We start from the raw sequence: 26,650 nt of genomic DNA on the forward strand, positions 1-26,650 counted from the left end.
GCTCTTAAAACTACAGGAACCTTCTATGTATTCAAATCTTCGAACAAGAGAAAAAAAGGGAAGCGGGGTCAGGTCAGATGCCATCACGATCGATGTAATGGTTAGAATATTAAATGAATGAAAGGTCTCTTATCTCAAGTTTAATGAAAGGCTGCGTTCAACAACTCTCAAAGCCTTTGCCCAAGTTAACACTTCGCAATCCGTTATTTCGAAAGGTAAGTTTCTGTCACGTGAGCGTGACGTCGCTGTCGGGGTAATTTAAATGTTTTTTCCAGCTTCAATTAGTTTCAAAACACTTAGACCGAAGAGAGAGAGAGAGAGCGAGAGAGACACCGCTGAGACCCTGAGCTGAAGCACCGCACTACAAACCTTACAAGTAAGTCAGCGATCGGGTGGGTGGTTTTAGATTTGAGTGGAATGCGAGTTCCTGCTGGATCTACAGCTTTTAAACAAAATGCTGAATCTGACCCATGAGAGGGAGAGATTGCAATGGGTTACAGTGTGTGAAGCACAAAGGATTAGGGCGCCCACCTCGGTAAGAGTCTTCAAAAGTCCCCAGCTTTACATTTTGAGGAGCGATCCCGGGCTGCTTGTGACTGGAGTTGGACAATGGGATTGGGCATCTACCTGGGATTGGAAGTTTGAATGGGAACCTGCCCGAGGAAAACTGGGGGTGGGGGCGGTGGGTGGAGGGGCAGGACTCCCTGAGAGGGGGTCGCTGATGGGAATACATCTCTCCCAGTCTTGCCGAGGGAGTCCTCCCGGCCGGGACGGGGAAATTTGCCGATCGCTGCTTGAACAAGTGAACAGATGTGGGGAAAGAGTGACTTGTGGAGGAGGCTTTAGTTTGGTTCTTTGCAGAAGAGTGTGATGGGTCTGCAGAGTCTCATCAGAGAGTTGACTGCTACAAGAGGTTGGTGTATTAGAGGGGGTGGGGTAGAGGCTGGGGTGAGGACGCTACCCCAGGGTCGGGTGATGTCTAGGGGATGCAGATGATACAAGGGTGAGTGAAGACTGGAGGGCACCTGATGATAGAGGAATGTGCATTCGGCTTCATTGGATGAAGCTGTTGGTGTTACATTGGTGAGGGGAGGCGGGGGAGACGGTAAGTGAGGATGTTGGGACATTGGATGGGATGGTGTGAGGTGGGGAAACTAGATGGGGGGGGGGGGGATATTAGATGGGAGGGTCTGGGTGGAATTTGAGAATGGAAGGTTTGGGGGGATAAGAGATGAGAGAGTTTGGGGGAGACGCTGGATGGGAGGGTCTAATGTTCTAATGTCTAGGGAAGGGACACCAGACGGGAGAATTTGGGATCCTGTGCGGCTGTGGGTCTGATTCGATCGGGGATTGAGTTCTGATCTCCCGAGAGGCCGCTGATCGGTGTGAGCCCGGTCAGTTCAGCAGGAGGTGACCCTGCTCCACTCCCTACCCGCCCCAAAGCCTCCCCGTCGAGCAGCTCGATCCAGTTGTTGTCTGCTGGCTGCTGGGTTCTTTGCTCGGGGTTCCTGCTGTATTTCCCAAGTCATGGCTTCATTGAGCTTTAGGAGCCCGCGGGTTGGCTTGGTCTCCTCAAACAGCGGCCCAGAAACGTTGTAGAGGTGCGATCCCGGGGGCGGGGGGTTGTGTTCAAATTCGGGAGTGTGATCAAGGTTAATGCCAGGTCATTTCAAGAGGACCCGACCTCTCCTCTCTCCCTGCCCCTAACCCACCCCATCGAGCAGAAATCATTCAATCAATGACCAGATACAAGGAGATGACCATGGGAGGGAGAGGAAATAGAGACAAGGGCTCAGAGGGGAAGGAAATAGAAAGGAGAGATAAACTGGTAGGAGAGGGAGGGGCAATAGAGAAAGGACAGGAGAAGGGAGGGAGATAACAGAAGGGGAAATAAATGGAGAAGGGAAAAGATAAACTGGAGCAGGAGGGCCATCAATCGAGAGGGGATAGCGAGGAGGTAGATGGGAGTGGAGGAGAATGTCTTAAACTGGGGAGACTCCAGCACCCTAAGCTCACTAAATCCCAGAAAGTTAATGATGACTGGGTGCAGGAGATGGTGACAGAGCTAGGCATGGACCTGGGGAGGAGGAAACATATCCATCAAGCGCATGATCAGGAGCTGGAGGGAATGGGCTGTGTCTTTTACTGTGGACTTCTGTAAGCACTGGAACTGGAAAGAAATTTGGGGATTGGATTGGAATGTTCTTCAGATGCTCCATTATCCCTACCTCTTGAATGCAAATTGCTAAAAACATGGACTCAGTCGATGGTTTCACTGGACTGGATGAGTGAGGAGCTGTTGGTTTAGAATTTGACGAGTGGGAGAGTTCATTCACCATTGACTTGCACCATTTAACCATCCCATGGCATTATTTGCAGGGGAAAAAACATTGATGTATCAATAACAGATTAACTGGTCATTATTGCCGTTTTAGGACCTCACTATATGCAAGTTGACTGCTGCAGTTGCCTATGTACAAACCATGATTACACTTTTAGAAATAAAAAAAATATGTGAACCACTTTGGGATGTAGTAAGCTGAAGAAAAGTCAAATATTGCTTAACGCCTCCTCCCTCTACCACCACCCCCCCTCCCCCAACACCCCCCACACCCCACCCAGAAATGGAATAGAAACAAAAAGTGCTGGAAATACTCAGCAGGTCTGGCAACATCAGTGGAGAGAGAAGCAGAGTTAACGTTTCTGGTCCTTTCATCGGAAATGGAGTTCTTCCTGGTGGGGTGAGGCACCACTGCTGCCAGCAGATAATCATCCTGTGAGTTTGCAGATTATACTGTGGCTGGGGAGTGATCAGGAATGGGAGCCTTCTCTTACCCTACTTTGATACCCATGGGCACACAGACCACTCTGTCCCAGTGTTGCACTGACTGAGACCACTGCACAGACCTGAAGTGAGCCTTTCTTTGATCATGCCGTTGGAGATCAGAAGGGAAGTTCATGTATGAACTGAAAGTTATACCTTTTTTTAAAAGGGCAGTGAGTTTGAGAATGCACTGTTTGAAATAAATCAGGCTTTTTCCAAAGCTGTTGCAGTGGGTTTCTCTATTCAAATGGAATTGAGGCTTATTCATGTAATAGAAAGAAATACTTGCTTTTATATAGTGTCTTTCACAATCTCAGGATGTTCTGGAGTGTTTTACAGCCAATGAAGTAGTTCTGCAGTGTAGTCATTGTTGTAAAGTAGGAAATAATTGGTGTTCCTTTGTGAGTTTTCTACTGTGATATGATTGATACTGTTTTGATTGTGCTTTAATACAAAAAAGTCTGCTTTTGTGGCTGGTAAAGCTGCATTTTTAAAAAGTGCAAGCTATAAAGTTGTGGGTTATTCTCCATAAAGGGAGGTAGGTGATACTGAAACCTGTGGAAGCACGACTTAATTTAGTGAGTAACTGCAAATAGCTTGTTTTAAAAGAACTGCAACTTTGTGTCAAATTAAACTCAAGGGCCTGTGATTAATTAAGTACATTTTAAACCGTTGATGTACATTTTCTCTCCAGCATCAATTGAGCGGATAGACATATAATTGGTCTCTGTGAAAATGGGATTCGGGCTATTTGGATATGTTTGAGGGAGGCAGGTTTTGACACTTTTTTTTCCACTGTGGGGAATCTTGACATTACGTAGACACAGTTGACATAGGGAGCTTGTTATAAAGAGATAACTTCATAAATAGCTATCAGAAATCCTCTGATTTTCTCTTAGATTTACCAAATTTCTAACATCTGAAAATCCTCAGATAGAATTTGAATGTTGAATCCATTGGTATTTACTGCTCTGTTGGTCTGTATTTACAGTACCTTGCAAATCCTTAGAACAACTTTACCTTTTGCATTTCTCAAGTTAGAAAAACCCAGCAAATTTAATCTGCTAACCATATTGTTTGATGAAGTGCTGGACAGCTAAAACAGTTCATCAACTGCATGAAGAAAGTACAAGTTAGAACTGGATTGAAGCAGAACCAACTGGATCGTATAGAGGCTTAAAGCTGCTTGCATCAAAATGTATGCCAAGCAGGAAAGTGTAGCTGTTCTTATTCTTCTTCCCCTCCCCCACCCATTGAATGTGTAAATCTAAACCTTTCACTCAAAAACAGCCACAAGCAAAAAATCTGTTTGCAGAATTTTTGCCTCTTCAATACTAAATGTAGGTCCTCTCTTCCAGGTTGAAGTGTTGCAAAGAATAGCGCCATCCATTGTGATGTTCCAAACTTTTTTTATTCCCTGTACTGTGGTCAGTATGGTGTTCTTTGCATACTTTACATAGAATTTACAATATAGAAACAGGCCATTCTGCCCAGCTGGTCTGTGCCGGGTGCTTGTGGTGCTGAGTGGAGCCCCGACAGATAATTTTGTGATGGGATCCAGGTTTATAGAGCAATGAAGAATACTTGGTTGGGTTTTGGCAAAGCTATAACATCATTGTAATGGATGACATATTTACTTCAAAATCTGCTTTGTTGCTTCCTAGTTATACAGCACCTGGGATACTGCTGAGAACTAGGTTCTTTGAAAGAAAAAAGCTATGTTGCTTGGAAACTCTGCTCAGTAATCATTGCCTCCCCGTAGATTGCAACAAATTGCCTGTTATCAGAATTATTTATGGCATCCAAAATAGCTATAATTCTGTTCAGCTTGGAGGGTTCTGCCTCTGTCTCAGTTACATTTACCTTTTGCATGTTGGAATTTATTTGAAAACCACTTCCAAAGGGGTTTGGGGAGGGGTACAATTGGTAATGGGTTCACGAGTATACACATTGTGTAAATTCTATATGACCATTGCCCTCTAGGACCATAAGAAACAGGGATGCGGAAAGAAAAACAATGGCAATTTATTTTGTAGGCCATTAATGATTGTTTTCCAGGCAGGACCAGAAAACTGTAGGTTTTAAAACTTCTCCAGTTTTAAAACCTAAGGCTAACTGTGTGTATTGCTAAGCCAGCTGTACAGGATGACCAAATATTTCCAACTGCCTTGAAGTGGGAAGATAACTTCTAACTTTTCCCACCTCAACAGCCCAGCTGCAATGAGATAGAATGTGATTTAGCAATGTCCAGCCTCTCTCTCTCACTCTCTCTAGGAGGCTGCTGAATGTCCTTTATAAGTTCCTATCTGCAACCCGAGCTGTTAGCAATTTTAATTAATCTTGGCTCCCTCACCACCACCCTGCCCCCAGGAGGAGGGTGGTTTTCTCTGAATAACTGCTAGGAGACATCCATGAATAGGCTTCAGGGATTCCTTCTCCCAATGGGCAGTAGGTAAGATCTGCTGAGCTTCTTCCCATGATTGCAAAGTTTGGTAATTCACTGTATGGAGGAATTGCGATTGCAAGTCAAAATCCTACTACTTTGGTACACTGCATTGAAGCCTTCTCTAATCCCTCTGCTGTCTGTAACTGAATCTGGTTTGCAGGCCGATTCCAAAGTGCTGAAGACCCTCCATTCACAAAGGCCAGTTCAGTGCTGCAGCAGTTCAGAAGTTAACCCGATGGGTGCTGGGATAGATACTGCACTCCAAAATTAAACGTGGCAAGATTAATGTGGCAAGATTATAGTGTCTTCTTGCTCAGCAGCTACAGTGAGTTAGAGCGGCTTTTTGGTTCTGCTTACCTCTTTAGTCTTTTTCATCAATTTACATAAAACTAGATTTGTATGAGTTCCTGTTTACAGCTCAAACAAAGTGTCAAAAGTTTGATGCATAAAGATGCTGTAACATCCAGTCAGGGCCCAGCGTCACATGAGAAATGCTGCAGAGAGAGTTTTAAGACCACCCTGGAGAAATGCTCCTATGTTCTTTGTGACCATCATGAAATGGCCATATGACCTTCATTTAACATTTCTGGTCTTTTGGTTTCTGGGAAGGTGCAGTCAGTTGGGTGATATATTTGTAATAACACTGTAGTCCTTCTGTCCACTTGCTGTTGTTGCATTCCACACAGTTGGAGAAACCTGGTTTATTTATTTAGAGATACAGCACTGAAACAAGCCCTTTTGCCCACCGAGTTTGTGCCGACCATCAACCACCCATTTATACTAATCCTACATTAATCCCATTAACCTCTCACATCCCCACCTTCCCTCAATTCCCCTACCTACACTAGGGGCAATTTATAATGGCCAATGTACCTATCACCTGCAAGTCTTTGGCAGTGGGAGGAAACCGGAGCACCCGGCGAAAACCCACGTGGTCACAGCGAGAACTTGCAAACTCCACACAGGCAGTACCCAGAATCAAACCCGGGTCGCTGAAGCTGTGAGGCTGCGGTGCTAACCACTGCGCCACTGTGCTCCGGTTTCCTCCCACAGCCAAAGATTTGCAGGTTGATAGGTAAATTGGTCATTGTAAATTGCCCCTAGTGTAGGTAGGTGGTAGGAGAATGGTGGGGATGTGGTAGGGAATGTAGGATTAGTATAAATGGGTGGTTGGTTGGCACAGACTCGGTGGGCTGAAGGGTCTGTTTCAGTGCTAGTTAATGTGCCTTTTGCAGGCTTTTTCAATTGCAGGTCAGCTCATCCCACCAAGGGAAGAAAAGATAGTGAATTAAAAAGCTAGGTGGCAGTAGAAGAGCCTGAGAGGACACACAGACTGATGGACTTAGCGAGAAGAGTTGACTTAATGAGAAGGGTCTCTGTGGCTCTGACTTGTAATTCTATATAAAATCAAACCATTAGACAGTTAACAATTTTGGAGCCCATGGATACATTTAATTTTCTAAGTATTGGATAATCTTTGTCATGATTTATGCAGGCTCAAAAGGCTGTGCAATTGCAACTATTTTGACAACTCTTCTTAATAATGGGGCATTGCAACTTGTTGTCCTTTGCTAATAAACTAAGAAGCTCTGGGTGAAAGAATGCTGCTGATGTACTGGAGTTTTTTAAATCCAACCAAACCGTTGGGATGATTGTCATTAGGCTCGACTTACACGAATGTGGAAATGTTACTATGTATGCAGTGTGTTTTTGGAATTTTCTGGGGCATGCTAGTGATTCATCCCATTGTCATAATGCACTCTGTGTTTACAAATCGGCAAGCTGCCTTGTAAGAGATTTTCCAGCTGACCATGGCTCCTTTAAAGTCTTGTTCCCTTCAGTGCAGGCACTTTCAAATTGCCAGCCTGTGATTCTCTCTTCGAATCTCTTGTTTATGTCTGTCTTGGAACCAAAGTGCTTTCAATCATGGAGCCAGGCTTAAGGTTGAAAGGTTGACATTGACATCACTGGTATGGTGGGGGTTTTCTTTAAAAGAAACGTAAAACCAACTCTCTTGGGAGAATTATTGATCCTTGCTGGGAAAATCAAATTGCTATTTAGAAGGATTAGAGTCAGAAAAACGTTTCAGAAAAAGTGCTGTAAAAGGTTTCCATTTGGGAAGCGTTGCTCTGCTTATGCTGTTGGCCAGCTCGCTAAAGAAGTTGAATTTGGAGGGCAGTTACAAGTTATTAGTGAGTGATTTACTTTTAAAATAAATGACAAATCTCAGATTCTAACTTCTGACATTTCCAAAAGTGCTATTTGATCCTGAGTTTTGAAAAGATACAACTGTTGGAAATCTTAAACTGAGGCAAAGATTGAAATGGCAGCGAATAACTGGAGAATAGGTTCAACTGATATACTTCACACACTGGCTCATCCCATTTCAGTAACTTGTGTACCACCCAAGCTCAGTGAAATTCCAGCAGGAAATACTTCAGATTAGTAGAACTCAAGAGCACATAATTTCCTCTCCTTTTTAAAAAAAAAATCATCATGGGATGTGAGCATCACTGGCAAGGCCGGCATTTATTGCCCATCCATAATTGCCATTGAGAAGGTGAACCAACTCATTGACCCACTGTAGTCCATGTGATGTAGGTACACCCAAAGTGCTGTTAGGGAGGAAGTTCCAGGATTATAATCCAGTGACAGTGAAGGAACAGTAATATAGTTCCAAGTCAGGATAGTATGTGACCTGGAGAGGAAATTGAAGGTGGTATGTTCCCATGTGCCTTGTTCTTCTCGGTGTTAATGGCTGTGGCTTTCGAAGGTGCTGTTGAAGAAGTCCTGGTGAGTTGCTCCAGTGCATCTTGTAGATGGTACACACCGCTGCCACTGTGCGCTGGCATTGGAGGGAGTGAATGTTTAAGGTGGTGGATGGTGTGTCAATCAAGTTGGTTGCTTTGTCCTGGATGGTGTGAGCTTCTTGAGTGGTTTTGTAGCTGCACTCATCCAGGCAAGTGGAGAATATTCTGTCACACTTCTGACTTGTGCCTTGTAGATGCTGAAAAGGCTTTGGAGAGTCAGGAGCTCTGACCTGCTCTCGTAACCACAGTATTTATGTAGCTGGTCCAGTTCAGTTTCTGGTTAATGGTGACCCCAAGATGTTGATGGTGGGGAAATTCAGTGATGGTAATGCTGTCGAATGCCCAGGGGAGACGGTTAGACTCTCTTGTTTGAGATGGTCATTGCCTGGCACTTGTGTGGCGCAAATGTTACTTGCCTCTTTTCAGCCCAAGCTTGAATTCTATCCAGATGTTATTGCACACAGGCATGGACTGCTTCATTATCTGAGGAGTTGCAAATGGAACTGAGCGCTACACAATCATCAGCGAATATCCTTAAATCTGACCTTATGTTGGAGGGAATGTCATTGATGAAGGAACTGAAGAGGTTAGGCCTAGGAACAGCTTGGATACGGATGCAGCTAGTTCAGGAGCACAAGTCTTCAGTGGGATAGCTGGGATGTTGTCAAGGCCCATAGCCTTTGCAGATTGTATCCAGTATGCTCACTTGTTTTTTTGCTATCATGTGGAGTGAATTGAATTGACTAAGGACTGGCATCTGTGACCAATCCAAATATTTTCTGGGCGGAATCAATGATCTGAAACAAGCATTTTAACGGACATACCACTAATTTTAAAATCGACATCGGAGCAAGTGTGACAGTCCGGTCAGAAAAGAGCTGTGACTATCCACACATGTTCTGCAACCAACAGAAACTCAGTTACATGGCCCAGGAGGTGTTGTACTTGAAGTAACGGGGAAGTTACAAGCCACACTTCAATATAAGGGAAAGCAGAAGCACCGTCTGGCCTAAGCAATCAGGAGGTCTCACTCTTTAGAAGAGTTTGTATTGACCTTCATCTTATAAAGAAAGTTGGAGAAGTTAAACAAGAAGAATCCAGGAGCCAGGACAGAGGGAGAGTCCCCCAAACTAACCGGAGCACTGCAGAGAGTCCAGATTCCACCAGAGAGCCCGCACTGTGCGGCGAGAACCTGCACAAAATAACGCAGTCCGCCATGCCACTCAAAGACTACCAGGGTGAGAAAGAGAAATGCAGCAAGTTCCTGCAGGAATGCTACACGGACAGAGAAATTGGGAAGAAGCAAGTCCAACAAAATTGTCAGGTACAAGATCAAAGGGAACTGCTACTTTCGACCCAATTCCCAATTAGACTGTGAGAATGGTTGGTTATGGATTTATTCTTCTTTGAGGGAAGATCCTATCTAATTATAATTGATACTTCTCAATATGGATCGAAGTTATGCAGATGTACACAACAACAACTGAAGCAGTCATCTGAGTTTTACAAGACGTTTTCGCAACACATGATATACCTGATGAAATAGTATCTGATAATGGACCACAATTTGCAAATGATTACTTCACGCACTTTGCAGAAGAATGTGGATTTGTTCACCAAACAAGCTCTCCTAAGGAACCACAATCAAATGGAGAAGCTGAGCGAGCAGTTAGAACCATTAAAACTACGTTGATGAAAAAATCAAGATTTCCGATTAGCACTACTGACATACAGAACTACTCCATTATTGTGTGGATAGGCACCATCAGAACTCTTAAAGGGAAGAAAACTTCAAACTCAACTTCCAATTCTACCCAAGAAATTACTTCCAGGATTGCAAAGCAAGGATTATCAGAAAGTACAAGACAAAGAAAAGTTGTATTGAAACAAACAGACCCATAATTATAACAGAAGATACCTTACAAGAAACCTACCAAAGTTGTCACAGGGCAAATGTATGGGCACAAGACCAAAATAGAGCAGGGGTAATTATCCTGAAAGACGAGAATCAACAGCGATCTCATCTAGTATGAACTAGCAAACACCCCTGCGAGCACATCGGTTCCGGTCCTGCCTGGGTGTAACCCGTCCCGCTTGTACAGGTCCCACCTTCCCCATAACAAGTCCCAATGTCCCAGGAATCTAAATCCCTCTCTCCTGCACCATTTCTCCAGCCATGCATTCATCTCATCTATTCTCCTGTTCCTATACTCACGAACATGTGGCACAGGAAGTAATCCTGAGATTTCTACCTTTGAGGTCCTGCTTTTTAATTTAGCTCCTAACTCCTTAAATTCATCTAGCAGGACCTCATCCCTTTTTCTGCCTATGTCGTTCATACCGACATGTACCACGACCACTGGCTGTTCACCCTCCCCCTTCAGGATGTCCTGCAGCTGCTCCGAGATATCCTTGACCCAAGCACCAGGGAGGCAACATACCATCCTGGAGTCTCGTTTGTGGCCACAGAAACGCCTGTCTGTACCTCTTACAATTGAATCTCCTATCACTATGGCTCTCCCACTCTTGTTCCTCCCATCCCGTGCAGCAGAGCCATCCGTGGTGCCACGAACTTGGCTGTTGCTGCTTTCCCCTGGGAGGCCATCCCCCCCAACAGTATTCAAAGTGATATATCTGTTTGAGAGTGGGATGGCCACAGGGGACTCCTGCACTACCTGCCGGCACCTACTGCTCCGTCTGGTGGTCACCCATCCCTTTTCTGCCTGTGCAGCCATTACTTTCAGTGTGACCACCTCACTAAATGTGCTATCCGCGACGTCCTCAGCATCGCAGATGCTCCATAGTGAATCCACCCGCACTTCCAGCTGCGTAATGTGGGTAGTCAGTAGCTGCAGATGGAGACACTTCCTGCACACTTGGTTGTCAGGGACACTGGAAGCGTCATTGATTTCCCACATAGCACAGGAGGAGCATATCACAGGTGCGAGCTCTCCTGCCATGACTTACCTTTAGATTACTTAGTTACTCCCTTTAAAAAATACTAATTACAGTAGGGGTCTTGTTCTACTCCGAACACTGCCCACTACAATCTAAAGTCCTTAATAGAAATCTTATTCCTTTACATCAAAGATGTCAATCGGTCATACATTTAGACGACTCAGACGATGAAGCGAAAATTCAAAAAGCACCGAATGCTCAAATCACAACGAAGACCGTCCAAGTAAAGAAACAAGGGATCAGAGAAAGACAACTAATCTTCCACATCTGACAACAAGATCAGGGAGAGTTGTGAAGCCCCCTGATAGGTTGAATCTATGAAGTCAGAGACTTGGGGGGGAGATGGGATAGTATGTAAATAAATAAGTGAATGTATGTAAATATATATTGGGATGAAGACTCTGGGGGAGATTTAGTATAAGGGTATCAAAAGGTTAATCTCGAGAGAATGTAAAGATTACCACCCACCATGGTGAGGTAAGAGATCATGTGGGAGAGACTCGAGAACAGTTACAGTGTGGCTTTTGAAGGAGACACAGGCTAGTGTGGAGTGTACATAGTTATTACACAATAGAGATTAATGTTTAAACAATACAGTCGAAGAACCTCTCTGGCTATATTCTATACGGTGGCAGCATAAAGAACCAAATATATAACAAGCTCCATACGAGCCTCCTCCCACCCTTGTTCACCTAAACCCATCAACGTATTCCTTATCTTCCTTTCTCCCTCATGTGGTTATCTAGCTTGCCCTTAAATGCATCGATGCTCACCATCTGAAGTACTCCTTGTGGTGATGAGTTCCACATTCTAACAACTCTCTAAAGAAGTTTCTCCTGAATTCACTTTTGCCTTTCTGTTACAAACTGAGTTCTGCAGTTGGCATTTATGCAATGACCTAGTGGAATTGCCCAATTTTTCTAATGCTTGCGAGCAGCTCTATCACAACACCTATAGATGCTTTGAAATTGCGTTTCTGTCTCTAGATTTTAAATAGCACTCTTAAACTAGTGAGCGGGAAGCAGGCCAGTGATGAACTGAAGACGAGATGTGTCTGCTGCTAGCAATGTGTTTAATCTAAGTGGATGTCTTTTCTCAAAAGACCAATGAATTATAACTATCCAAATGAAAGTTCCTCTGTACTGAGAAGCATACGTTTGAAAGTATTCAGAGTGAAGATTGAAAAATCTCTTACAGATCCAAGTAGCTAGAAATCAACTTAAAACATTGTGACAACCTATCTCCTAAATAGTTTATGCACTTAAACAATAAATTCACTTCAAATGGGGCAGTAGCAGCTGATACTTTCACTTAAAACAGCGTTGGACAATAAAAATCATTGATTGGCCACAGTAATGGCTATGGTGACATTTTAGCCATGTAGGCTAATGTTGGTAGAGAACACTGTAAATTCACTCAGACAATACAGGACATATAAACAGCTATTACCACAGTCTCCTTTCTTTCCTTCAAATTCGTTGGCAATATAGGTGATCTCCCAAGACAAGATTGCCAGTACCAAGGTACTAATCACCCAAAACCAACTTTGCTTGGCAGGTGACCTTGTCCGCATACCTGATACCAAGCTCCTGAAACAACTGCTCTACTCTGAACTTTGTCGAGAAGAGACTCCCAGGAGGGCAGAGGAAACACTTTAGGGATGTTCTCAAAGCATTCCTGAAAATATCCAACATCCCCACTGATTCATATCAATCCTTGGCACGTGACAGTCCTAAATGGAGAAGAAGCATTTGGGAAGGCACCGAGCACCTCGTGAGACTTCGATGGGAGCATGCGGAAGACAAGTCCAGGCAGCAGAAGGAGCACAAACCCCCCAAGTAACTCATCTACCTGCCTTTTCAAACACCACCTGCCCCACATGTGGTAAAGTCTGCGATCGCGTATCAGACTCATTAGCCATATTAAAATGTGTGGAACTGGAGTGGAAGCAAGTCAACCTCAATCCTGAGGGACTGCCTAAGAAGAAAGAAAGTACCACAGATGGGCTGGTAAGATGGGCAGAGCAGTGACCATCTGAGAAGTGTGAGGTGATGTATTTTGGGAGGACTAACAAGGGAAGGGAATATACAATAGATGGTAGGACACTAGGAAGTACAGAGGGTCAGAAGGACCTTGGTGTCCTTGTCCATAGATCACTGAAGGCAGCAGCACAGGTAGGTAAGGTGGCTAGGAAGGCATATAAGAACTTAAGAACTAGGAGCAGGAGCAGGCAATTCAGCCCCTTGAGCCTGCTCCGCCATTCAATACGATCATGGCTGATCTCATCTCAGCCTTAACTCCACTTTCCTGCCCGTTCTCCATAACCCTTCAACACATTTCTAATTAAAAATCTGTCTATCTTCTCCTTAAATTTACTCAATGTCCCGACATCCACCGCATTCTGGGGTAGTGAATTCCACAGACTCACGACCCTTTGAGAGAAGTCATTTCTCCTCATCTCTGTTTTAAATCTGCTACCCCTTATCCTAAAACTATGACCTCTCATTCTAGAATCCCCCACCAGAGGAAACATCCTCTCTACGTCTACTTTGTCAATCCCCTTAATCATCTTATATACCTCAATTAGATCTCCTCTCATTCTTCTAAACTCTAGAGAGTAAAGGCCTAAACTGCTCAATCTCTCTTCATAAAGACAAACCCCTCATCTCTGGAATCAATCTAGTGAACCTCCTCTGATGCTATTCCAGTGCCTCCAATGCAACTACATCCCTCCTTAAGTACAGGGACCAAAACTCTACGCAGTACGCCAGGTGTGGTCTCACTAATGCCTTGTACGGTTGCAGCAACACTTCCCTACTTTTATACTCTATTCCTTTAGCAATAAGTGCCAAAATTTCATTTGCCTTCCTTATTACCTGCTGTACCTGCAGACTAGTTTTCTGTGATTCATGCACGAGGACACCCAGATCCCTCTGCACCGAAGCACTCTGAAGTTTCTCTCCATTTAGATAATAATTTGCCTTTCTATTCTTCCGACCAAAATGGATAACCTCACATTTATCCACGTTAAACTCCATCTGCAAAATTTTGGCCCATTCACCTAACCTATCCATATCAATTTGTAAATTTCTTATTTCTTTATTGCAACTTACTATCCCACCTATTTTAGTGTCATCTGCAAATTTGGCTATAGTACCTTCTATCCCTTCATTCAAGTCATAAATATATATTTTAAGTAGTTGGGGCCTGAGGACCGAACCCTGTGGCACTCCACTAGTTACATCTTGCCAACCAGAAAAGGACCCAGTTATCCCGACTGTTTTCAGTTAGTTAGCCAATCCTCTATCCAAGCTAATACATAACCCCATGTGATCTTACCTTGTGTGCGGCACCTTATCAAATGCCTTCTGGAAGTCCAGATATACTACATCTACAGGATCCCCATTATCCACTTTACTTGTTACATCTTTGAAGAACTCTAGCAAATTAGTCAAACACGATTTACCCTTCATAAAACCATACTGACTCTGATGGATTGAGTTTTGACTTTCTAAATGACCTATTATTACTTCCTTAATAATGGATTGTAACAATTTCCCAACTACAAGTTGAGTTTCGAAATAGGAGAATAGCACAGATGAATACGTGGCTTAAGAGTTGGTGCAGGAGGGAGGGTTTTAGATTCCTGGACCACTGGAACCGTTTCTGGGGAAGGTGGGACCTGTACAAGCGGGACGGTCTACATCTGAACCAGAGGGGGACTAACATCCTTGCTGACGGGTTTGCTAGTGCTGTTGGGAGGTGTTTAAACTAATTTGGCAGGGGGAGGGGATGCAGACACCTAGCAGAATAGGGACACAGCTAAACACAGGAAAGCGAACAAGTCAGAGGGAATACACCAGAAGTATGTTTCAAGGGAGTAAGACCAGGATGGAAGGACTCTACTTTAATGCCAGGAGTATTGCAGGTAAAACGGATGATTGAAGGGCAATGTTTGACACGTGGAGTTGTGATATAGTAGCCATCACGGAGACATGGTTGAGGGAGGGGCAGGATTGGCAGCTCAATAACCCTGGATATAGAATCTTCAGGCGAGACAGAGGAGGGGGTAAAAGAGGAGGGGGCATTGCAATATTAGTTAAGGAGTCAGTTACTGCAGTAAGGAGAGATGATTTCTTGGAGGGGCATCAAATAAAGCTTTATGGGTAGAGTTTAGGAATAAAAAAGGGACAGCCACATTGCTAGGTGTTTATTATGGACCCCCAGATAGTCAGCGGGAAATTGAGGAGCAAATATGTGCGCAATTTGCAGAGGTGTGTAAAAATAATAGGGTAATTATATTAGGTGATTTTAACTTTCCCAACATTAATTGGGATAGTCATTGTGTCAAGGGCTTAGATGGAGTGGAGTTCTTAAAATGTATACAAACTTTTTAGCTCAATATGTAGAGGATCCAACAAGGGAGGGTGCAGTGCTGGACCTAATTCTGGGGAATGAAGCCAGACAGGTGGTTGATGTGTTGGTGGGGGAGCATTTTGGTGTTAGCGACCACAACATGGTATAATTTAAGCTTGTTATGTAAAAAGAAATAGACAGGCTGCAAAAAATGGTTTTGGATTGGGAGAGAACGAACTTTAGTAAAATAAGGCAGGATCAGGCCAAGGTAGACTGGAAAGAGTTACTTGTCGGGAAATCTACTGAAGAGCAGTGGGGGGCATTCAAAAAGGAAATAGGGAGGGTACAGGCCCAACATGTTCCCTCTAGGGTAATAGGTAGGAGCAACAAGCCCAGGGAACCATGGATGACCAGAAACATTCAGGGTACGATGAGAAGGAAAAGAGAGGCTTTTAGCAAACACAAGGAGAGCAAATCAACGGAAGCATTAGTGGAGTACAGAAAGTGTAGGATGGAGCTTAAGAAAGCAATTAGGAGAGCAAAGAGGGGCTATGAGAAAGCTCTGGCTGGTAAAAGTAGGGAAAATCCCAAGATATTCTATAAGTATATCAATGGGAAGAGGATAACCAGGGAAAGAGTAGGACCCATTAGGGACCAAGGGGGAAATTTGTGGGTGGAGCCAGAGGACATTGATAGAGTGTTGAACGAATACTTCACATCTGTCTTCACCCAAGAGAAAGTGGATGTAGATATGGAACCGAGAGAGAGAGACTGTGAGATTCTTGACCAAATTGTCATGGGGAGTGAGAAGGTATTGGAGGTTTTGGAAGGCTTAAAAGTGGACAAATCTCCAGGTCTGGACGATTTATGTCCCAGGATGCTGTGAGAAGCGAGGGTGGAGATTGCAGGGGCTCTGACCCTAATTTTTAATTCCTCTCTGGCCACGGGGGAGGTGCCAGAGGACTGAAGAACAGCTAATGTGGTCCCACTATTTAAGAAAGGTTGTTGAGATAAGCCAGGGAATTACAGACCAGTGAGTCTCACGTCAGTAGTAGGGAAACTATTGGAGAAATTTTTGAAGGAGAGTATCTATCTCCACTTGGAGAGGCAAAATTTGATTAGGAATAGTCAGCATGGCTTTGTTAGAGAGAGGTCATGCCTAACAAATTTGATTGAATTTTTTGAGCATGTGACCAGGTGTGTAGATGAGGGTAGTGCAGTTGATGTAGTTTACATGGATTTCAGCAAAGCCTTTGACAAGGTGCCACATGGGAGACTTATCAAGAAAGCAAATGCACATGGGATACAAGGTAACTTGATAAGGTGGATTCAAAATTGGCTTAGCTGTAGGAGACAGAGAGTGATGACAGATGGCTGTTTTAGTGACTGGAAGCCTGTGTCCAGTGGCGAACCACAGGGATCTGTGCTGGGTCCCCTATTGTTTGTCATTTAAATAAATGACATAGCTGACTATGTGGGGGGTAGGATCAGTAAGTTCGCGGATGACACAAAGATTGGCCGAGTGGTTAACAGTGAGGTAGAGTGTCTTAGGTTACAGGAAGATGTAGACGGGATGGTCAAATGGGCAGCAAAGTGGCAGATGGAATTTAATGCTGAAAAGTGTGAGGTGATACACTTTGGAAGGAGTAATGTGACACAGAAGTATTCAATGAATGGCCTGACACTGGGAAGTTCCGAGGAACAAAGGGACCTTGGCGTGTTTGTCCATAGATCTCTGAAGGCAGAAGGGCAGGTTAATAGGGTGGTGAAAAAGGCATATGGAACACTAGCCTTTATCAATCGAGGCATAGATTACAAAAGCAGGGAGGTCATGTTGGAGTTGTACAGAACTTTGGTAAGGCCACAGCAGGAGTACTGTGTGCAATTCTGGTCGCCACATTATAGGAAGGATGTGATTGCATTGGAGGGGGTGCAGAGGCGATTCACCAGGATGTTGCCTGGGATGGAATATTTAAGCTATGAAGAGAGGTTGGATAGGCTTGGGTTGTTTTCACTGGAGTAGAGAAGACTAAGGGGTGACCTGATTGAGGTGTACAAGATTATGAGGGGCATGGACATGGTGGATAGGGAGCAGCTGTTCCCCTTAGTTGAAGGGTCAGTTACGAGGGGTCACAAGTTTAAGGTGAGGGGCGGGAGGTTTAAGGGGGATTTGAGGAAGAACATTTTTACCCAGAGGGTGGTGACGGTTTGGAATGCCCTGCTTGGGAGGGTGGTAGAGGCAGGTTGCCTCACATCCTTTAAAAAGTACCTGGATGAGCACTTGGCACGTCATAACATTCAAGGCTATGGGCCAAGTGCTGGCAAATGGGATTAGGTAGACAGGTCAGGTGTTTTAATGCATCGGTGCAGACTCGATGGGCCGAAGGGCCGATTTCTGCACTGTATTATTCTGTGATTCTGTGACAGATGTTAAATTAACTGGTCTATAGTTTCCTACTTTCTGCCTCCCTCCCTTTTTGAATAAGAGAATTATATTAGCTTTTTTTCCTCCACTGGAACCTTTCCCACATCCAGGGAATCACTATCTACACTGCCACTTCCTTTAAGATCCTCGGCTATAGGCCATCAGGCCCTGGGGACTTGTCTGCCTTCAATCCCAATAGTTTGCTCAGTACTTTTTCCCTAGTGATGATGATTGTTCTAAGTTCCTCCCTTTCTATAACCTGTGCATTATCTGTTACTGCTGGGATGGTACTAGTGTCCACTGTGAAAACTGAGGCAAAATACTGATTTAGTGTCTCCGCCATCTCTGTGTTTCCCTCTATTAACTCCTGAGTTACATCCTCCAAGAGACCCACTTTCACTTTAGCTACTCTTTTCCTTTTTATATACTTATAGAAGCTTTTTCTATCCGTTTTTATATTTTGTGCTAGTTTTCTTTCATAATTTACCTTTGCTCTTTTTATTACTTTTTTAGTAACCCTTTGTTTATCTTTAAAGGTTTCTGAATCTTCCAGCCTGCCACTGGCCTTTGCAATATGGTATGCCTTAGTTTTTGTCTTTATTTTATCCTTAATTTCCTTGCTTAGCCATGGATGTTTTTTCCCCCTCTTACAATCTTTGTTCCTCTCTGGAATATATTTTAGCTGGGAGGAATTGAATATCTCCTTAAATATGGGATACTTGCCTTTATTAGCCGAGGCATAGAATATAAGAGCAGGGAGCTTATGATGGAGCTGTATAAAACGCGAGTTATGCCACAACTGGAGAACTATTTACATTTCTGGTCACCACACTATAGGAAGGATGTGATTGCACTGGAGAGGAGATTCACCAGGATATTGCCTGGGCTGGAGCATTTCAGCTATGAAGAGAGAGTGAAAAGGCTGGGGTTGTTTTCCTTAGAGCAGAGAAGGCTGAGGGGGGACCTGATTGAGGTATCCAAAATTATGAGGGACATAGATACGGTAGATAGGAAGAAACTTTTTCCCTTAGAGGAGGTGTCAGTAACCAGGGGGCATAGATTTAAGGTAAGCGGAAGGAGGTTTAGAGGGGATTTGAGGAAAAATGTTTTCACCCAGAGGGTGGTTGGAATCTGGAACACACTGCCTGAAGGGATGGTCGAGGCAGGAACTCTCACAATATTTAAGAAGTATTTAGATGAGCACTTGAAATGCCATAGCATACAAGGCTACGGGCCAAGTGCTGGAAAATGGGATTAGAATAGATAGGCTCGATGGCCGGCACGAAAACAGTGGGCCAAAGGGCCTGTTTCTGTGCTGTATAACTCTATGACTCTGTGACAGTAACCAAGATGGTAAAGCACTCTCAACAATCAGAAAGCACTCACACATTCTGCTTTTTGTCTGACCACTTTAACAACAGATACACAAAAAGGTTAAAGTACTTAAGCATATATGTGAGTATTGATGTCACATGCCCAACGATGGTGTCTCTTACTCATTTTTTATTTACTGATCAGAAATACAATTAGTCACATCTGGATTTCCAATTAGCCACATGTCTAATGTACCAGACAGCACTGACTTAAAAATTGCAGCTCTGCACATTTGAATCTCACTGTTTTCGTGTCTGATTTGCCTTTCAGTTGTCTAGAAAAGTAAGCTTTAAAATGGCAAAAGATGGATATAATTTGTTGAAAGCTTTGCTATCATATGAAGAGGCTAGAAAATGTGTCGTGCTTGTGTGTTTCCACCCACCACCATCATCACATCCCCCACCCCACCTTGTCCCGAGAGACACTGATGTATAATAGAAACTGTTTGACTACTAGGTCATAGCCCAGGAGTCGGGACTAAGTGAAGTGTTTAACAATTTGTCTTAAAAGTGCTTCTGGGGGTTGGGAATGGACTAGAGCTCGTTATCTGATGTAGCTTTTTTCACTGGCGGTCTCGGGTGGGATCGAATGCAGATGTTAAAATGTTCTAGATGGTATTCAGTGCAGGAAGGATAAACCATCGTGGTACAAAGGTGAGGCCAGATGAATCAGTTATTTCCAAGAACAATCCACATTCCAAAGCCTTAGCAAAATGGGAGCAGCGAAAGCAGATCGTTCTAATTCAAGTTGTGCTTGAGCATTTGGGGTCGTAAGGCATTTATCTTTGTTTTGCAGAGATCAGCACCGTTGATCTATGAAGTTTGCATTCTATAGTCAAGAATGGTGAGAGTCAAGGTTGTATTCCCTGGAATTTAAAAGGTTAAAGGGTGATTGGATCAATGTTTTCAAGATATCAAGGGGAACAGAGAGATTGGGAGAAACTATTTCCACTGGTTGGTGAGCCTAGGACTGGGGGTACAGTCAGAAAGTTAGAGCCAGACCTTCCAGGAGTGAAATTAGGAAACCCTTCTATACACAAAGGCTCCCCTGAGGATTTTATGGCCCCCTCGAGATGAGATTGGAGATGGCGGGAGAACAGAGAATTGTGGCAGGTGGCGGGGGAGGCAGCAGGACGGAGGGCCAGTCACTTCCCCATCACCCAGCGATCCTCCTGGGGAAAACCTTCCCGCCCAGAGACAAATTGAGGCCCTTGTGGCCTATTAAGAGCTAATTAAGGACCTCTTCCCGCTGCCACTGGGATCTTACCAGCAGCGGGGTTGGGGGGGGGGGTGCCTCTGCTGTGCGGCGAGAATGCTTTGTAAAACGAGGCGCCTCCCTGCGGGCTTGGGGGTCCCTCCTTTGTGGGCAATTTGTGGCCCACGGAGAACCCACATCGGGTACCTGTTCACCCCCCTCTTCTGGACTGCAAGACCACCCCCAAAACCTCAGCCTCACCTACCTATGTTCCGGGGTTTCAGCGCTAGGCCTGGGTCTGAGGCCTTTGCAATACCTTCGCAAGTCTTTAAAGGGAATGGGATCCTGCCCTCTAAAACTTTGACAAAAAAAAAACGAGGAATTTTCCTGGTGATTGAGGGGAGTTGGTGAGGGGGGGGGTTGGTGGGGAGGGTGGTGGTGGGGAGGGGAGGGAGAGACTGAGTTCCCTGCCTTTTCGGCCCAGTGCCAGGAGACCTGCTTCCAGCACAAAATCCAGCTCAAAGGGTGGTAAAAGTTTGGAACTGTCTTCTGTATATGGTATTGATGCTAGATGAATTGTTAATTTTAATCTATGATAGATTTTTGTTCGGCAAAAGTATTATGGGATGTGGAGCAAGGCAGGTGTATACGGAGTTCAGTCACAGATCGGCAATGATCTCGCCTAATGTCAGAACAGGCTTGGAGGGTAAATGGCCTGCTCCTGTTTCTATGTGGCTCTGGATCCCAGTACTGAAGAAACATTTGTTTTTGTGTTCTGGAACAAAGTATTGTCTGACCTTTGCCCTTGCCTTGTCAGCAGTTTAGTGCGAAAGTATCAAAATTATACAAGTAAATGGGAGATAAAACTGGACAACATGGGTGATTGTACCAAAGCTCGCATTGAGATTTGAATAAGCCTTATGGGCATCTGTTTAAAACACTTGTCCCAACTCTCCTTCTATTTGTCATCTCTGCAGATAATCGTGATGATAACAAACCAAGGTTTTAAAAGACAAGTTTAATTTGTGATAGGATTATTGTGATAGTTTACAAACAAGTCAAATGGTTTCGGCAAAACTATTTTCTGTCTTTGGCGAGAAGAAACCACTGGGGTATGTGGATAACCAATGTGCATATTATAAAAAATTTAAATTGCTGGCAAGGCTGGCATTTATTGCCCATCCTTAAACTGAGTGGCTTGCTATACTATTTCAGAGGGCATTTAAGAGTCAACCACTGGAAGTGCAGAACTGGAGTCACATATAAGCCAGATTGGGTAAGGATGGGAGTTTTCCTTCCCTAAAGGACATCAGTGAATCAGTTGTGTTTTTACAACAATCTGATAGCCTCATATTCATAGGAACAGGAGTAGGCCATTCAGCCCCTTGAGGCTGTTCTGCCATTTAATGAGATCATGGCTGACCTGCAACCATAATCCACTTACCCATCTTTGCCCCATATCTGGTAATATTTCGTATAACAAAAATCTGTCAACCTCAGTTTTAAAATTAGCAGTTGATCTAATATCAATTGCCTTTTGCGGAAGGGAGTTCCAAACTTCTATCACCTTTTGCGTGAAGTGTTTCCTAATTTCACTCCTGAAAGATCTGGCTCTAATTTTTAGGCTATGCCACTTAGCCCTAAACTCCCCAACTAGCAGAAATAAAGTAGTGTCTCCCAATCTGTTCTCCTTAATATCACTTTTACTAATACCAGCTTTATTATTTCTAGATTTTTTAAGTTGAATTCAAATTTTGAAACTGCAATTATGGGATTTGAATTCACGACTATAAATTACTAAGTCGAGGAACATAACCACTACACTACCATAATCACGTTAGTAATGATGAAATGTGCCGTGTCTGTTGGTAAATCTTGTGATCTCCCCTCTTTTGGGAGATATAGATTCACCTTAGTGAGCAGAGGGGGCTCTCTACTGTACAGCGCAGTCTGAAAGAAGATCTTTGTCCAATAAGAACAGTGGCGCCTGATTTTGTGTAACTTGGAGGCAATTGTGACAAATTTGGGAATTAAGAAGTTTGTGCATACTTAAATACTGATTTAGAGGTAGCAGGATTTCTCAACTAACTTCACTTTTCTTATGGTCCTATAAGTATTTGTAAATGTGAGTTAATTGCAGTCCAATTTGATTTTGACATTTTACACAGGAGACTCCTGAGCTTTGAGATAATGGCTTGGGGGCCATTGGCTCCGCAGGGTTTCTGGAGACCAGTTGTGAGTTCGGGTGAAAGCTACTCTGCCAATTTCGTTTTCATCCAGATCAGTGGTGTTGAGTGATTATAAAGACGGCCTGAGTTTTTTTTGGGTGTGGAAAGAAGTGCAATTTAAATATTGTTGTTATGGCATCATTCTTGTGACTTACTTAACATCTTGAATTCTACTTGAAATATATTTGCAATGGCATGATTGTAATTCTCCAGTGTTGGGGCAATACGAACTGGAGTAGCCATAGAAATACAATGGCTACTAGAGCAGGTCAGACACTAAGAATCCTGCGGCGAGTAACTCACCTCCTGACTCACCAAAGCCTGTCCACCATCTACAAGGCACAAGTCAGGATTGTGATGGAATACTCTCCACTTGCCTGGATGGGTGCAGCTCCAACAACACTCAGCAAGTTCGACACCATCCAGGACAAAGCAGCCCACTTGATTGGCACCCCATCTATGAACATTCATTCCCTCCACCACGGACGCACAGTGGCAGCTGTGTGTACCATCTACAAGATGCAATCCAGCAACGCACCAAGACTCCTTAGACAGCACCTTCCAAACCCACGATCTCTACCAACTAGAAGGACAAGGCCTTCTTGAGGGCAGTTAGGGATGGGCAATAAATGATGTCCAAGCAGCGACGCCCATATCCCATAAATGAGTAAAACACAAGTACATGCACTCTTCTGAAGCTGTGTGGGATTGCAAGAGATATCCTCCAAAAAGGAAATAAATTGATTTTGGGGGTGGGGGAAGGGGAGACAAAGTAAAATATATGGAGGATACTCCCAAATGCCTACAGTTCTATAGTCTCAGCCATCGCTCAGTGGTTCAGTAGGGTAGATACAAAGAAACTGTTTCCTCTGGTGGGGGAATCAAGAATGGGGGGCACAATTTTGTTTGGTCATTTAGGAGGGAAACTAGGAAGCACTTCTTTGCACAATATCTAATGTTCAGAATATAATATGAGGGGAAAAATTTGTTTGTGTAGCACCGCTATACTTATGTTGATTCCCCGGGACAGGCAGAGCCATGGGCAGGTACCTGCAGGGTCCATGTGGCATTCTTTATTATTATCAACTAACCTCTCCCCTCATGAGTCTGCAAACCATCTTACAAGGTCCAAAACTGATGAGATTGTGGGAGACTATTAATACTAACAATGCTTATTAGATTGGGAGCCCTCATTAATCTTTACCCATCTCTTGTCACAATCCCAGTGTTACACCTGCAACTGAAGTAATGTACTTATTTAGTATTTCTGATATTCCCTCAATCTCTACAACAAGCCTGCTTCCTTCATTTCATGGCAGCACTATCCCACTGTTGACTATCTACTACTAATGAGTCAATAGAAAGCCTTTTTGTTGCCCTATTGCTTTTTCTCATTTTCGTCTTGGCCTTTAGCAAATTTTGTAGCTTTCCTATACTTTTTCCATCTGTTCTGGTTTTCTTTTTAATTATTTAGTCTGTAATCACTAAATGCTTTTCATAGCTTCCTAAATTTTGATTAAACTTCCCTAGTCATCCCTAGAAACCTGAAACACACTCCCTTTTTTACATCCTTTCTGTCTCCTGTTTTAATTATTTCTTGCTATTGACCTATGGCATCGTTTTCCAATTTTTCTTTCCATTTCATTTGGGCAAGGTCCCTTATCTTGCTGTAGTTTGCTTTCTTTTCCAGTCAAGTACCCATGCCCCTTAAACACTTCCTTTTTTCCTTTTATACTGGATGCAATTATATTGTTTCACAGTTTCTCAAACATTTGCCCAACTTCATGGCTCTTTCAATGAATGAATACAGTGAGTAGCTGAGCCATACAGATCAGGAAGGTCTGAACTTCATTTACCCCTCTTCCCCTGTCTTGTACTGTGGTAACGTATGTCAGTGTGGTGCTACAGCTGGCTTCAATGCCCCTTGTTTAGGGAAGAGAGAATCACCCAACAATTCTGTTCATGACTGCTATCCAGCAGCTGCTGCTGGAAGTGTACTTGTGAGCATGTTGGGTCGAGGATAGGATCAAGCTCACCTGTAGTACTCACTCTGGTTCAATGGCTGTCATTTCACTTTTGAATCACGACCACTTGTGTGAAGTGACAGAGAGCATCTGGCACCTGTGGACCAGAACCCTAACAGAGTCAATATCTTGAGATGGTGGATGGAGGGTGCGCGGTTCAGGTTTATGCCTATTAAACTACATTAATAACCTGTGGTTCTAATCCTCTTTTTACCTTTCTTTTATCCCATCCCTGAAAAACTGCTTTCATATTTATGAACTGTGGGGTTTGAGTAGTAGCTTTTACCTGTGTAGGCGGCTGCTGCATATTGGGACCCTGCTTAGTATTAGTATTTAATGCAGCATATGTTTTGCTACCAAAAGAAACTTGCATTTATATAGGACCTTTCATGACCTCAGGCTATCCCAAAGCTCTTAACAGCTAATTAAGCACTTTTTGAAGTATAGTCACTGTTGCAATGTAGGAAATGCAATAGCTGATTTGAGCACACAAGCTCCCACAAACAACAATGTGATAACAATCAGATAATCTGTTCTTGTGACGTTGATTGAGAGATAGATGCCAGGGATAACTCTCTTGCTCTTGTTCGAAATAATGTCTCGGGATCTTTTCCGCCCACCTGAGAGGGCAGATGGGCGCCAGTTTAACGTGTCATCCAAAAGATGGCACCTATGATAGTGCAGCACTCCCTCAGTATTGCACTAGAGTGTCAGCCTTGATTTTTGTGCTCAAGTCCATGGAGTGGGACTTGAATCCACAACCTTGTAACTCATGCGAGAGTGCTACTAACTGAACCATGACTGACCCACTGTTCATATTGGAAAAAAAGGATACCTAGAGCTGAGCACAGTGTGTTGACTTCTAGTCTGCAATTTTATCCTTCAGCCATGTCCATTAGAAACCTTTCAATGAAAAGGTGCTGAAGCATGTGGAGGAACAGAGATCTATGGGTCCAATCTATCTGTGTGCCTACAGGTAGCTAAAATTTAAAAGACTAATAACATTTTGGGTTTTATCAATGGCCCATAAAGTCCAGGATAAAAGTAGCAATGATACATTTGTGCAAAGCATTGGTTAGGCCACAGAGCACAGTATGTAGATTTGGACTAACCCATTATAGAAGGGACATTAAAAGTATGGTGTAGATTGACCAAGATGATTTCATGGAAGGGAAACTATAGTTATGAGGAGAGACTCAAGACTATATTCACTGGAACAGGGAAGGCTATAAGGGAAGTTAATAGGTTTTTTGAATTATGAAGTGTTTTGATAGTGAGTTTCCACAGGTTTGAGGGTGAGTAACAGGAGGTTATCAATGTAAAATTATCACTAAAAATGGGAGTGAGTTTAGACGTTTCTTTACAAAGTGGGTTGCTGGACTGTGGAATGTATTTCCAGTGGGTGCAGTTGAGCAAAGTAGATAGCAGTAGATCTGCTGTAGGTCTGTAACTTCTCCAGCCGAGTCAGTGAGGTACACTATTCCACTGCCACTTTTTTCAAAAAGAACTTTAACGAGGAACTTGAGCACACAAAATGTTACAGTAAACTAGTTGCTATAGATCAGCAAAAGTAACAGAGTGTGAAAAGTAGTTGAGGCAAAGAGCTGAGGCACAGGGAAATTTCGCTAAGTATTAGAAGCAGAGGATGGTACAGGGCTATGGGGAGAGTGTGGGGAGTGGGGTTAGTTTTGAATAGCTCTACAAAGACTTAGCACATACACAATGGAACTAATGACTTTCTTCCTTATAGTAAATTTCTAATTGAGGAAGGAAGGAAAGTAACTTCTAAAATTTACAAACGGGTACAGTTTCACATTGTATTTATAGTGCAGATAACGCACTTTGCCACATCAGTCTGCAAATTAGAAATAAAACCTATCCATTGACTTCCTTATTCATTATTCATATCGCCAATGGGGCTACCCTATCTTTATGCAGGTAACTACAGGCTACTTTTCACACTCTGTTACTTCTGCTAATCTATAGCAACTAGTTTACTGCAACATTTTGT

General features: G+C 43.5%; 1 protein-coding gene across 1 annotated transcript in view; it reads left to right on the forward strand.

Annotated features, from left to right (window-relative positions):
• Positions 1 to 281: 281 nt before the first annotated feature.
• The window catches only part of mdka (midkine a), a 97,273-nt gene continuing 70,904 nt past the window's right edge, over positions 282 to 26,650 (forward strand). The window contains exon 1 of the mRNA XM_068046824.1: positions 282 to 376. The gene's annotated coding sequence lies outside the window, so the exon portion shown is untranslated. The remainder of the gene's footprint in view (positions 377 to 26,650) is intronic.

This window comes from Heterodontus francisci, chromosome 14, assembly GCF_036365525.1.
Source record: "Heterodontus francisci isolate sHetFra1 chromosome 14, sHetFra1.hap1, whole genome shotgun sequence".
In the NCBI taxonomy this organism is placed as follows: domain Eukaryota; kingdom Metazoa; phylum Chordata; class Chondrichthyes; order Heterodontiformes; family Heterodontidae; genus Heterodontus; species Heterodontus francisci.